At 35.6% G+C, this 14,741-nt stretch overlaps 1 protein-coding gene across 2 annotated transcripts in view; it reads left to right on the top strand.

Moving 5' to 3' along the window:
• TTBK2 (tau tubulin kinase 2) overlaps positions 1–14,741 on the top strand; it is a 134,251-nt gene that overhangs the window by 44,839 nt on the left and 74,671 nt on the right. The window contains exon 2 of one of the 2 annotated variants that reach the window (XM_090270488.1): positions 2,866–2,977. The exons of the other annotated variant lie outside the window; for it this stretch is intronic. The gene's annotated coding sequence lies outside the window, so the exon portion shown is untranslated. The remainder of the gene's footprint in view (positions 1–2,865; positions 2,978–14,741) is intronic. 2 annotated transcript variants of the gene reach the window in all.

Raw genomic sequence — 14,741 nt, 5'->3', positions numbered from 1 at the left:
TAATTTTTTATTATGAAAAATTGAGAATTACATGATAAACATTCATATATTTAATACTCAGCATCAGTAAGTATCATTATTTGGCCAATCTTGTTGCATCTGTATGCTACTGCTTTAACATTTCTCCTACCTTGCTACAGTGTTTAAAAAGTAATCCTAGATAAATATCATCTATAAATACTTCAGTATGGCCCTGGTTGGTGTGGCTCAGTGGATTGAGTGCCGGGCCTATGACCTGAAAGTTCACTGGTTTGATTCCAGTAAGGGCACATGCCTAGGTTGTGGGCCAGGTCCCCAGTTAGAGGCGTGTGAGAGTCAACCTATCGATGTATCTCTAGCACATTGCTTTTTTTCTCCCTCTTTCTCACTCTTTTCCCTTCTCCCTAAAAATAAATAAATAAAAATCTTAAAAAAAAAATGGTTTACTTATTTAAAAAATTTCTGTAAATCAGATTTCTCACTAATTCTTATGTGTGTTCTTTCCATAATTTGTTCAATCTAATAAAGTTTGTTGAATTTAAAAATCACTGCTTAAGTCATTGAATGACTAGAAAGTTGTCCTGCCTTTCTATTCTGTGTTAGCCCTTTATGTTGTGTTGTGAATGATCAGCATATCTAATCTCTTGTGTTCCTTCAAACCACCAATTTGAGTAAACTGGGGTTTTTCTCTTTATAAATTACCATGGATTAGAAGGTAATTAATGGTTTATTTAATTATTTAATTGTTTAATAAATTTTCTCCTCTAGATTCTCAAAAAGCAAGTGAAGATCCTATTAATGTCAAGAAATAATAGAAGAAATGCCAAATAATTTTATTATTCTCAGTTGAAGTAGTTGGGAATTAATCTGTCTTGCCACATATAAATGCAGAGAAAAATAAAACAGCCATAATAAACTAATTTTGTTTTAACTTTTGGGGACTTTTTTTACCCTGAGATGTTGGTCCTGGATTTTTTTTTTTTTTTTTTTTTTTTTTTTTTTGTCTTGGAGACTGCAGAGCACAAGCTCTCCCTGCTTGAAGTGTCTGGCTACTGCTGCAAAGTACTTCTACTCCCTTTCCCTAGTATCAAGAATGTAAGAAATATGTGATTTCTTTCCAGTATAGAAGACTGTATATGAAAGTTACTCCAAAGTTTCTTACCCTTGTTAAGGTTCATCTGTTCCGTCAAAGGGTGTTATAAGATCTCTGATAACTCCTTTTGTGGGAGAACATAGTTGTCCAACTCTGTGACCTAAAAGGTTAGAGATAAATCCCTTACCCCTTCATTGTATCCTTTATTCTATCATCTGCCCTTTTTTTGCTTCATCCTGTGCACCCCCACCCCCAAATAATTTTGCTTGCCCTGGTTAAGTTTCGTCTGTTTTATTGAAGAGTGTTAGGAGATCTCTGAGGACTTTATATGTTCATTATGTTCATTTTAACATTTACCTGGCTGGGAGATTTAACATTATCTGCCAGTCTGGGAATTTGTCTTTTCATTATTCTACTTGGATTTAGGAAAATGACACATAGGAACTAGAATAAGTCTAGATTATTTTAAGGAGCAGAGATCCATTTCTTTGAAATAGAATATAATGTATATATATGTCTTTGTATGTACATATATGCATATGTTTATATGGGCTTTATATATACCAAAAAAGTCTGGAATCATACAGAACTCAAGAAGCCATTGGGAATGGTTATGTTTGGGTATTGGAATTAGAAGTATCAGAGAAGGAGAGGATTTTTTACTTTTTCCTTTTATACTCATTGGTGCTTAAGAAATTGAAAAGAATAATGCAAACATTTTATGGTAAAAATATAATTGTAAATATCTCAAAATCCATTCTTACTCTTTATCTTTTCTTTAAATTTCTGAATGCTTAAAATACATGGTAAATTAGTGTAATTTAATTACAGATCTGTTTTGGGAGGGAGGGAAGGGAAGGAGAAAGACAGAGAGACGTCAGTTTGTTGTTCCACTTATTTATGCTTTCATTTGTTGATTCTTGTATGTTCCCTAACCAGGGATCGAACCTGCAACCTCGATGTATTGGGACAGTGCTCTAACCAACTGAGATACCTGGCCAGGGATATTTTAAATCTATTTATCCATACACATAAATAGTAATATCATTACATATGTCATACTCGACGTGTGTGTGGTCTGTATAACAAATATGTCATAAACAGCATGTAAAAATCTCCCTTCTTTACCCATATCTCCCAACAGCATGTGGAATCATACTTGCATATGTACTGTTCTGAAACTTGATGTGACCCCTTAGATTTAGACAGTAAGACTCATTTTTTGTGCACCTTTATGTTCTGCAGTAGGAGAACATATATTGATTGGATTAGGCCACTCCCCCACCTTTGCTAAAATTTTTCAGGGCCTTCCTTTTCTTAGATAAAGTCTATCCACCTTAACATGGCCTCTTTATTTTTAGTTCCTAAACAGTTTATGGCCTCTTATCTTCAATCTGCTTCCTTTGTCTTATGTTTTGGATAACTCCTACCTTCTTTTTTTCCTTTAAAAAAATTTATAACAGTCCTAGTATTTATAAAAATTCATGGATAAAATAAGATTTAAAGAAATAAAGCAATTGCAATTAAGAGCTTCACTTTTTTTCCTAAGCATGTAATATCTAAAAATATATATGCTTAAAAAAATGTGATTTTAGTAGCTTGCCTGTTCTCTTTTCCTTGGTAAGGTTATTACAAGATTTATTTATTTTTAGTTTTTACTTAATAAAGTTATACAAATAATTTAAATAGTCAATCAGTTCTACAAAGTTTGTTTTGAAAAACAGTAGTCCAGGTTCTGGTTCCAGATAAGATGGAGTAAGCATACTTCACCCTGTCTCTCCCACTGAATGCAGCTATAAAACCTGGACAGAATGCTTGGAGTGACTATTTGAGGACTCTGAAAAATAAATAGTAGGAGGCAGATTGGGGAAGAAGACCAGAATTCAAAGTACCAGTGAACCAGCGGTGAGTTTACAATTTTTTTTCTTCCAGTATGCCCCTCCTGAACTTAACGTATCCTGAAACTTGGAAGTGAGCCTTATTAACACGGACAGAAAAAGCACCAGAAGTCCTCTAGTTCCAACTCAAGGAGCAGGAAAGGGGTTTTCTAATGCTCAGAGGAAATGTGGCAATCCCACATCCTTTTCTTTTTTCTTCTTTTTTTCCTTTTCTTCATTCTCTTGCACCCCAGGATTCAAGAATCCTCGACAGTGGCTGCAGCGGCCTCAATGGGGGCAGGCAGGAGCCTAATCTCAGAGAGAGGGGAACCTTCCTCTCAAATTGGAGCAGCTATAGTCTCAAGAGAGTGGAGCAAATTCCATTGCTTTTCTTCTCTCTCTGCTCTTCTGCTGCCTGGCCCTGACTTCTGACACTGTCCTGGGGAGTACACAGCACAGTGTGGTTAATGAAGCCCTGCTCTCTGTTGGAAGGCTGAAAAAGGGGAGCCCCAGTGAACCGAAAGATTACAGGGAAACCATTTTAAGTTGATTATGGACTGCTGAGTGGACTTCCAAGCTGTGCTTATATGAGCCTGATTCTGAACAGCATAAGTAACTGTTGAGGACTGAATTATGGGATAGACCACTCTGGAGCCTCAAACTGGACATTACGTGGGACAGTTATGGAAAACAAAACTGAAGACACTCAGACTTGAAGTACGAACCCAGCTCTGTCAATTACTGGCTGAAATAAATACACAAACATTCTTAAGACACAGAGTCTCGTACCATAATATTTAAAATGTCCAGAATCTGATCTAGAATTACTCAGCTTAAAAAGAATAAAAAATCTGAACTCAAATGGGAAAAGACAACACAGATTCTAAAGCCAAGATCATGCCTGATATTAAAATAATGTCAAAGACTTAAAATCAGCTATAATGACCATGTTCCAGGAATGAGCAGGAAGATAAGAAGCCTCAGCAAAGAAATAGAAGATACAAAGAACTAAATGTTCAGGAATGAGCAGGAAGATTTTAAAAATGCAGCAAAGAAATAAAAGATATAAAGAACTAAATGCAAATTTTAGAACTGAGAAATACAATAATGGAAATAAACTTATTGGAATGGCTCACTAGTAGAGTGGACATGACAGATGTAAGAGTCAGTGAACTTGAAAATAGATCAGTAGAAATGATCTAGTTGTAATAATAAAAAAATCCAGAAGGTTAAAAATAAGTAAATAGTCTTGGGGACTTATGAGACCATCATAAAGTCTAACATTTGTATCATCAGAGACCTGGATTGAGAAGAGAATGGGTGTGGTATGGCATACAGATTTGAAAGGAAGGAATAAAACTGCCCCTGTTTGCATGATGTTGATATTTCGCGAGTTGTTATTATTAGGTTTGGTGTGGTTTGTTTGTTTGTTTATTTGTTTCTAGTGGAGAATAGATAAATATAAGGAGTCAGTACATGGGTAAGGAAACTAACGCTGGTTTTATGGTGTTCTTATCAGGATGGTAGTCCATCTTTGCAGAATCATAGTGTTTGCTAATTTTTAAATGACCTGGGATTTGTTCTTTGAATTCTAGAGCATGCTTGTTAGTAGATTTGGGATTCTTTCAGCTCAGCTTTTCACTTTATTACTAAATGGCTTTCTAATTTAAACAGAAAATAATTGATACCTCTTTATGATTGCTTTACTTACCTCTAGCAGCAAGTCATGTAAAATTACTTGCCTTGTGCATGACATTGTTACTCTTAATATTTAATGCCATGCCCCCACCTGCCATAGTTTTAAGCTCTTGATTTGAAAGCAAGAGTAGTAGAAGATCATCTGAAATTGTAAGAACAAAAAGATTCATTAGGTTATTTGCATTTAGTTTAGAATACAGCATAGCTATTCCTTTTTAAAAAAAGATTTGCATAATTGGAGAAAGATTTATCACTACTTGTCTTAGATGAATAGAAATCCTTTTTTATATCACAGTTAAAAAAACTCTGTTTAGCAAGGTACCACCTTGCTATAATATCCATAGATACTATGTCTAAATTAAGTCTACTTTTTATTGTCTTTTTTTTTTTGAGCAGAGATGTCACTCATTATTTCTCTTCTGCTTAGAGCTTCATGACAGACCACAGCATTCTCTATTGAGTTAGTGTGATTAAAACCTAGAAGATTAAGAATAATCCCTAAGTGGTAGTATTTTGAGTGGTTTGTAAAGATCTGGTTTGTACTTTCAGGATTTTAAAAATCTTTTAGCGGGTTTCTTAAATGTAAGAGAGACATAAGCAGCAAGTTAAAGTTGGTTTGTTGATATACTTCCATTCTACATTTTCTTATGTTCAACAACCTATGACTCCTAGTGATCAGTGCTATCTTGCTGACTTCTTTTTTTAGTTGTCTGTATTACCAGACTATTATACTCTTATTTGTCTTCAGGAAACTCTTAGGTAAATTGTCTTTTTTATCTTTTCCCCTCCAGGGCCTTGCTAGGTGACCAACTTGCAAATATCTGAAAATCTAATCCAGAGTATTTATTGGTTAATATTACCTTCTTCAGAGATCTTTAGATTTTAAGAGTTGTTATTTTTTTAAGTATATTTTATTGATTATGTTGTTACAGTAGTTTCAATTTTTTTCCCCTTTGCTTTCCTCTGCCCAGTACCCTCCTTCCCTCCAGGAGTCCCACCCCCCTTAATTCATGTCCATGGGTCATGCATATACGTTTTTTGGCTTCACCCTTTCCTATATTCTTAACTGCCCCCTGTCTATTTTGTATTTACCAATTATGCTTCTTAATCCTTGCACCATTTCCATCTTCCCTGCCCCCTCCCAGCTGATAACCCTCCGAATGGTCCTCATACCTATGATTCTGTTCATATTCTAGTTTGCTTAGTTGGATTTTGTTTTTTTTTTTAGATTCAGTTGTTGATAGTTGTGTGTTTGTTGTTATTGAGTTGTATTTTATTTGAGATGAGGTTGAGGGAAATAATGTCAGCAAAACAAAAGAAAACCAAAATCTGAAGTAGAGTATTTGAGAGGGAGAATGAAAAACACACCTCAATCAGAGTGTATAATTTATGCTGAAGAACTGAAGGAAATGAGGTTTGATAAATAGTGTAGAATGAATCTTGAATTCTAGGCTCACCATATTAATCTTATTTCTCCAGGCATTATTGTTTATGGTTTCTTGATTAGGAAGGTGATATGATCAAAATAGTATTTTAGGGGGAAACTTATGAATAGTGTGATGGTGGTGACATTATGGGTCATGTTAGCCTGGTCCAATGAAGTACAGTCAGATTTGACAGAATGATGGGGTCAGGGAGGTGCAAATGCTAGATGAGTAGACAATAGCAGCAGTCAACATCGGGGCACTCCGATATGTTATTTATAAGAGATAAGTAAAGCACACAAGGCAAGCTGGTGCTTAACATTCTGAGGCTGACATTTGGCCCTATGGGAGGGGAAGAGGGGCAGTAGAATGGAGAAAAAGGGGCAAGTGGCCTTAGTCCTGGAGAATCTAGGGTACTTGAGAGTTTATCAGTCGTTTTCATTTTCCTTCTTTAATCCTTAGGCACTAGGAAAATTTGAACCACTGTGCTAGGTGCTAGGGATATAAACAAGGCATGTCATGGTCTTTGTACTCAGGGACTCACAGTCAAGCCAGACCGACAAAGAGAGAATGAATAATGAAAGTGCATATATGTTATAAGAAAAATGTTTATAATGTGTAAAAAACAGAAATGTGTACAAAGAGCCATAGATCATTGAGAAGGGAACAAAAGAGTAACTAGGCAGAAGCTCAGCTGTCAGAACCAAGGAGTGAGGTCAGGACAGAACTAGCAGCAAGGGTGAATGCATGATGGCATCCAGAATATTGTTTTGCATAGAGCTCCATAAATGTTTCCTGCTGAATCTAAGGGAGAGAGGAAGGTGGGCTAGAGTCTGTAGGTGAGAGTTAAGTGGCACCAGTATTATGGAGAGGAAGAATATAGTGGCAGGGAACTAGTAAGGGCCTTAAAATATTTGGAAAACACAGAAGCGAGGAATTCCAGTGAAGCACTGTGAGATAATGATGTCCTAGGTCAAGGTAGTCAGTCACAGGAGTGGGCAGAGAAAGGATAGGCAAAGGATAAGAACTGGTAATTCACAAAAAAAGAAAACCTAAGCAATCAGTCAACCAATAAAAATATGCTCAACATCACTGGTAATGAGAGAAATGCAAATTATAGCAAGACACCAATTCATACCCATCAGATTGGGGATAAAAGGTCTGACAGTATTAAGTGTTGGTAAGCATAGAGAAATGAGAACACCCCTGTGTCCCAATAGTAGAATTATAAATTAGTACAATCATTTTCAGAGGTAATTTGTATCTATTATATAATGATGATGCTAGCAACCATTTATCACTATTTCTGTGCTAGGTATTGATTTAAATGTGTTTTTAAAAAATATTATTTGATTTAATTCTTACCATAACTTTTACATCATTTTATAGTTGAGGAAATTGAGCCTAAAAGGGGTAAGTTCGTCCATAGTTAAAAAAAATAAATAGAAGAGCCAGGATTTTAAGTTTAGATCTATCTCATTCCAAAATAGTGCTTACTTTCACTAATCTTTAATGATAATCATATGGGCATGTATTGAGCACTTCCTATGTACCAGGCAGTATATTAAGTATTAGACAGGCTGATATCACCTGTACAATAACCCTTTCAGATAAGTGCTGTAAGTTATTCCTTGTGTGGCTTGTAGATATTTAAGTAACAAGCCAACAAGTGAAAAAGCTGTTATTTAACTCAAGTAGTCTTGAGCACATGCAGTTTTCCTCCACACCAAACTGAAAGATCAAGAGGTAGGGTAGGCTTTAGGTATATTTTGATTGGAGTTCTGACTCTTTTTTTTCTCTCAGTTTTATTGAGATATGATTGACATACAACTTTATAATTGTTTAAGGTGTACAGTGTAATGATTTGCTATATGTATATGTTGCAAAATGATTATCATAAGTTTAGTTAGTATCCATCATCTCACATAGAGTTTTTTCTCTTATGATGAGAACTTTCAAGATCTCTTAGCAACTTTCAAATATATAATATATATTGTTAACTGTAGCCACGATGCTGCACATTACATCCATAGGACTTATTAATTTACAACTGGAAGTTTGTATCTTTTGACCATTTTCACCCATTTCCCCCACTCCTCACCTGCTTTTGGCATCACCAATCATATGTTTTTGGGAGTTTGGTTTTTTCAGATTCCACATATGTGAGATCATACAATATTTGTTGTTTTCTGTCTTATTTTACTTAGCATAATACCTTCAAGATCCAGTCATGATGTCACAAATGGAAGGGTGTTCTTATTTTTTATGACTGCATAATATTGTGTGTATATCATGTTTTTCTTTATCCATTCATCTGTCAATGGACACATAGGTTGTTTCCATGTCTTGGCTGTTGTAAATAATGCTTCATTGAATGTGAGGTGCAGCTGTCTCTTTGAGGTAGTAATTTTGTTTCCTTCAGGTATATATGAGGGGGAACCAAAAAAATTATTTATAAAACTTGTGTATTTATTCTTACATGTTTAAACTTCAGTCACTTCAGTCATCTTCAAAGTACTCTTCATTTGATGCAATACACCTATCAGGACTTTTTTCCACTGCTCAAAACAATTTTTGAACTCACCGATTTTGATGCCTTCTAGTGCTTCTGCCATTTTTTATTTCACCTCTTCCATGTCAGAAGACATTTCCCTTTGAGGACTGTTTTCATCCAGGGAAACAACAAAAAAAAAATTGTTCAGGGTGAGATCGGGTGAACAGGGAGGGTGGTGCACGGGAGTCATGCTGTTTTTGGTCAAAAACTGCTGAGCACTCAGTGTGGTGCGGGGAGTTATGCTCATAAATCACCCACCATAAAACGAGCAAACATGTTGAAAGTTTTCCAGAAAAATTCACTGAAGCTGAACACAGCCTCTCACAACACCAGCTGGCACACGGACACAAATGGGTTCATAGAACACTGACCTAGCAGGGGAGGCTTGTACTACAAGGGTTCCGCCTTCCAGAAGATAAAATGGATCTGCCTTTTGACCCAGCAATCCTGCTTCTGGAAATATACCCAAAGAAACCCAAAACACTAATTCAAAAGAACATAAGCACCTCTTATGTTCATTGCAGCGTTATTTCCAATTGCCAAGATATGAAAGTAGCCCAAGTATCCAGCAGCAGATGAGTGGATAAAACAACCATGGGACATTTTCACAATGGAAGACTACTTAGTCATAAAAAAGAAGAAAATTTTACCCTTTGGGACAGCATGGATGGACCTGGAGACATTGTGCTAAGTGAAATAAGCCAGGCAGAGAAAGACAAATACCATATGATTTCATTCATATGTGGAATCTAATGAACAAACTGAACAAACAAGTAAATAGAGACAGATTCACAGAGAACAGGATGACAGCTATGGGGAGCAGTTAGTGGGTGCAGGGATTGAGCAAAAAGAAAAAAAGGACTCATAGACATGTACAACAGTGTGGTGATTGCTGGGGGGAGGGAATATAAGGGGGATAAATAGTGGAAAATATAACTATCAGAATGGAGAGAAATTAGAACCATCATGTTTTTATTGATTGATTGATTTCAAGGAGGATGAGAGAAAGAATGAGAGAAATGGAAACATCTATTTGTGTTACACTTATTTTTGCATTCCTTGGTTGCTTCTTGTATGTGCCCTGATGAGCAATTGAACCCACAACCTTGACTTATCGGAATTACGCTCTAACCAGCCGAGCTACCCAGCCAGTGCAGAACCCTCAGATGTTGCTGGCAGGAATATTTAAGTTGTGCAGCTCCTTTTGAAAACACTCCAGAAGTTCCTATGGTCTGCTTAAGATTAAACATGGAGTTATCATATGACCCAGCAATTTTCCCAGTTTTATAGCTGAGAAATGAAAACATATGTCCACACAAAAACTTGTACTTGAATGTTTATAGCAAAGTTATTCATAATAACCAAAAGTGGAAACAATGCAAATGGACAGTCAGCTGACAAATGGCTAAACAAAATGTGGTATATCTATACAATGGGATATTTCAACAATGAAAAAGAAATGAAGCACTGAGACATGCCACAACATGGATGAGATTTGAATACATTATGTTAAGTGAAAGAAGCCAAGTCACAAAAGACTACTTAATTGAATGAGTCCATTATATCAAATGTCCAGAATAGGCAGATATATAGAGATAGAAAGTAGATTAGTGATCTCATAAGGGTAGGAGAGTAGGGTTGGGGGACACAAAGAGACTACTAAAGGGTATGGACATTTTGGTGGAGTGAGGAAGGGCTGATGAAAATGTTCTAATATTGATTGTGGTTATGATTGCACAAGTCTGTGAATATATTAAAAAACCATTGAATTTTACACTTTAAATGGGTGAATTTTTTTATTTTTTTTTATTATTTTTTTTGGTGTGTTAATAATGTTGCAATAAAGCTGTTACAAAAACTTATTCAGTCAACTGTTCACTTTGTATGTCCCCTGTGCAGAGCTGGGTACTGGAGTTCCTGCTCTTGAAGTACTTACAGTCTAGGGATTAAACAAGCAAACACAGACAGTATAGCCTTAAGATGCTGAAATCAAGTTAATTTATCTGATATATTTTGGTGCCTTTATATACAAGCATAAGCACCTATGGAAGTTAATCAGGTAGACATAATGCGAGGGTTGGCTTGGGTTTGACATCACTTCTACACAAGGTAGCCCTCTAGAGTGTCATTGAGATTATTTAGGTGTCTCCTATACCAGGAAGGTTTATAAAATGGTTTACCCAGGGATTTGGAATTGGAATTGTTTCTATAATATTTTTGGCCCTTTTCTACTAGGTCATGATCAGACCTAATAGCACATATAGGACTGTTTGCTCTTTTTGTTTGCTTACCAACTAGATACGACTTAGTAGAATACCTAATTTACCATAAAGCTTGCTATAGTTCTGGTATCAGGATTCTAGTCAGGACTCTTACCTGGTTCTCTGTCTTTCCTTTTCTCCATATCTGTTGTTTTAAATTGTTAAGATTCTCTTCAAGTACAACCTACCCTGTTCCCCTCATTTTTAATGAGATCATATTGCTTAATTCTTTACAGGAAATGTGGAAGTTGTGAGGTATAAAACTCCTTGGGTTTCACATTTCCTTCACAGTCTCCTTCATGGGTCTCCCCCCCCTGCACCCAACCTGTTGGTGCTCTGGCATTGATTCAGTTTTCTTAAATTATCCATCTTGTGTGGGCTATCCACCCTTACCTCAATTGACAATACACAGATCTATCACCTTCTACAGTTGACCTCTCTGTTAAACTCTACACCTACATTTCTGACTTTCATGTGCTGTAGATAAACCAGTGCAAAATCCCCAAAGTAGAAATCATTATCCTCTCTCATATACCACAACTTTTGTCTTGGTGTATAGTCATGTGGTTTATCTTGTCAATTTAGCCTCAGCTAAACGTCTTCCTTCACCTTCCTCTCTCTTCCTCATCTATCTATTCTGTCTTTGAAAGCTTAATTAGAAATCTTTCCTCTTCTTTAAGATCACTTCCAGTGCTTAAATTTGAACCTTTCTTGTCTTTTACCTAGAGTATTGTATTAACCTCCTAATTGACTTTCCTGCCTTGCATCCCTTCCACAAGACAGTATATAATGGTGAATACTGTTACCTTTCCAAAACACAGGCCAAATCATGTACCTCTCATGCTTGAAAACCTTTGAACTATCCCCCTCCCCTGCCTATTATCTAATAATGAGTCAAATCTGAACTCCTTTATGTGGCATACAAGACTTTAGCGTACTTTTTGTGTGGCAACATGCCCACCTTTTAACCCTTATCAAGCCCTCTAGACTATTAATTCTTTAGTCATTTTTCATATATACCTGGATCCTTCAGACTCTCCGGGTGTCCTGTTCTTAAATGTTCTTCTCACCTTATATATTTAAAATCTAGTGTTTTAACTCATGAAAACTCTCATAAACAAAACCTTCCAATCTTCTGTGTGTCTGTAGCATTAGAGCTCATCACACTGTATTACAATTTTCTGTTTAAATATCTGAACTCTTTGAGGGTATGGATCTTAGTTAATTTATCTTGTATTTCTACTGCCTTCAGTGTTTAGCATGTAGTAGGCCTTCTTGTCTGTGTTTTGTCACAGTCTTCATCTCCCTTTTAGTTTTAATATTTGTTCACAGGGTAGTACTTGACTTGAAAATCTGTTTCAATTGTTGATGTCGTAATGATCAAGAAAAAGGGCTCTACAATCAAACTGCGCCATCATTTTCCAGCTGTGGGGTCTTGGACAAAGTACTTAATAGATACTTGGACAAAATATCTATTTTTACATCTGAAAAATAGGGAAAATAATACTACTTACATTATTAAGTTGTGAGGATTAAATGCAGGTTGAGCACTTAATATAATGCCTATATGCGTGCTTTCTTAGCTATTATTATTTCTATTAATTTTTTTTCATTTACAAATAGATTGAGCAATTTACTATTTGCCAGATACCGTGGTAGGTATCAGAACAAGTAGCTATGGTCCTTGTGCACATGGAGTGACACCTAGTTTGTACTAGCTAATTACAAAAATTATTTTAACAATCTCTCTAAGTGGTCGTGAAGTTGCTTTTCCAATTAAATTGTAGTTTCTCCATGCTTCCCAAAATTTGTACGTGTTTATCGGACTAACTTTATTAAGTAGTTCAACTAATTACATATATCTGAAAGAGAAGAGCAGTAGTACATTTTGCCATAAAGTATGAGATAAGAGCTTAAATTCTTAAAGCAAAGAAGATGTATTGGTAAACCATCAAAAGTTTGCTATTGACTTTGCATTTTGGTTACCCAATAAATGGTATACAGTTCATTCGATGTCTTTTTTCTTTTTAAAAGTAATGTGGTTTTAGTATCAAGAGATAAATATTATTTTAGTATAACTTTAATATAAAGATATTTTTAAAAGAGCATTCCAAGAGGAATTAAATCTAGTATGGCCTTTTGTATTTAGATGGTTGAAATATCTTTGTAATAGAGATACTGCATTTAAATGTTACATGATAGAAAGATAGAATTTTGAAGAATGGATAATAAAAGATATTTTTAAATGATTTTTAAATTGTTTCTGTGAAACTGAGGAAAAGAGTTAAGTTGTTTAGTGACCATCATTTTATCCTTTCAGTCTTCTATAATTTATAGTTTTGCAAACATAGTAAAGTACATGTAAAGTGTTGAACTTGTATTATATACATTGTGAATTATTGTTCCCATTGCACCTATTCTTTCTTTTCAACAAAGCACAAAGAATGAGAGAACAATGTATAACCCAGATGCAAGAGAAATGTGGGATTATTAACTGAAAAAGTCTGCATTTTATTTATATTTTAATTCAGTGGACAGAATTTTTTGACTGTTAAGAAAGATTTCTTGTTGGTCTACCAAATCTTTTCCCTTCTAGCTCTTGGTCTGTGACTTCCTCGAGCTTTTTCAAAGATTGCCTCGTTGTCTCATATTCTATTTAGTCTTTTAACGTATTACAGACAGGCTTTTGCCCCTTCTACTTACTAGTGACATCCTAATTTTTTATGTTAATGAGCACTTCTCAGCCCTTCTATATATAGCTCTTGTCATAAGCCACTTTCACCTTAAAATGCTCTTCTCCTTTGGCTTCTGTGCTACCCTTTTCTCATAATTTCTTCCTACCTCCCAAGCTATTACTCTGTTTCTTCCATGGGCAATTTTATTTTTGCTCATACTTTAAAAGTTGCATTTTCTAGAATTCTGCTCTTAGGTTTCTTTTCTCATTCTGTATTCTTTCAACTTGGCGATCTTCCATCTATGTTTGTAGGCCCATGTATGAACTGACAAACATGTATGAACCTTCTATGAACTAATGGTTCCCCAGTGTTATTTCTGGAGCTCAGTTTTTGGTCTCAGTACCAGGCTTGAAATTCCAATGCCTACTGAATTCAACTGGTTATCCTCAAACTCCACATTTTAACATCTGTTAACTTCTATATGATCTACTATATTCATTTATTTAGGTACAACTTTTTATTTAATTGTACCAATTTGTAGTCAGAAACTATGTCTTTAATGTCTCTCAGGTTTATGTTATTTTTTCTGTCTCTACTGTAACATTTAAGATTCAAACCCTTATTTTATCTCTTGGGATATTGTAATTATCCCCAGAGTGACCTCTCTGCCCCCAGAAGTGAACTCTCTCTAATCTGTCCTTATCGTCGCCATAGCGATGGTCTAAAATGCAGTGCTTTAAGTATGTTTTCCCTTATCTTAAGATCTTTTAGATGCTTCTCATTACCCACCACTAGTTTTCAAATATTCACCCATGGCTCATCTGCTTTTGGATCATTAAGAGCACTTTTGAGAAGCTCTTATCCTATATCTTCCCTCACAGATTCTGAATCAGTACAGAGTTTAGGAATTTTTTTAAAGTTTCCCTGATTATTTTAATAAGCAGCCAGGGTGGGAAAACATTGACCTACTATATATGTGGTTCAGATTCCTTATCAAATTAGGGGACCCTTTAGGATCTGGTACTTGCCTGCTCCTTTGGTGCCCATCTCTGTTCAGTTTCCCTCCCTTTATTCACTGTCCTCCAGCCAGACACACTCATCTGGCTCTGAAACCCACCAGTCTTGATCCTCTTTTAAAAGCTTTGTTTGCTTTTGTTGAATCAGGGGCAGGACCCTAGAT

Source organism: Furipterus horrens, unplaced genomic scaffold (assembly GCF_987537825.1).
Source record: "Furipterus horrens unplaced genomic scaffold, mFurHor1.1.pri manual_scaffold_3, whole genome shotgun sequence".
Taxonomy (NCBI): Eukaryota; Metazoa; Chordata; class Mammalia; order Chiroptera; family Furipteridae; genus Furipterus; species Furipterus horrens.
Note: the sequence above shows the minus strand (reverse complement) of the source record. Positions and strands in the feature narration are given on the sequence as shown.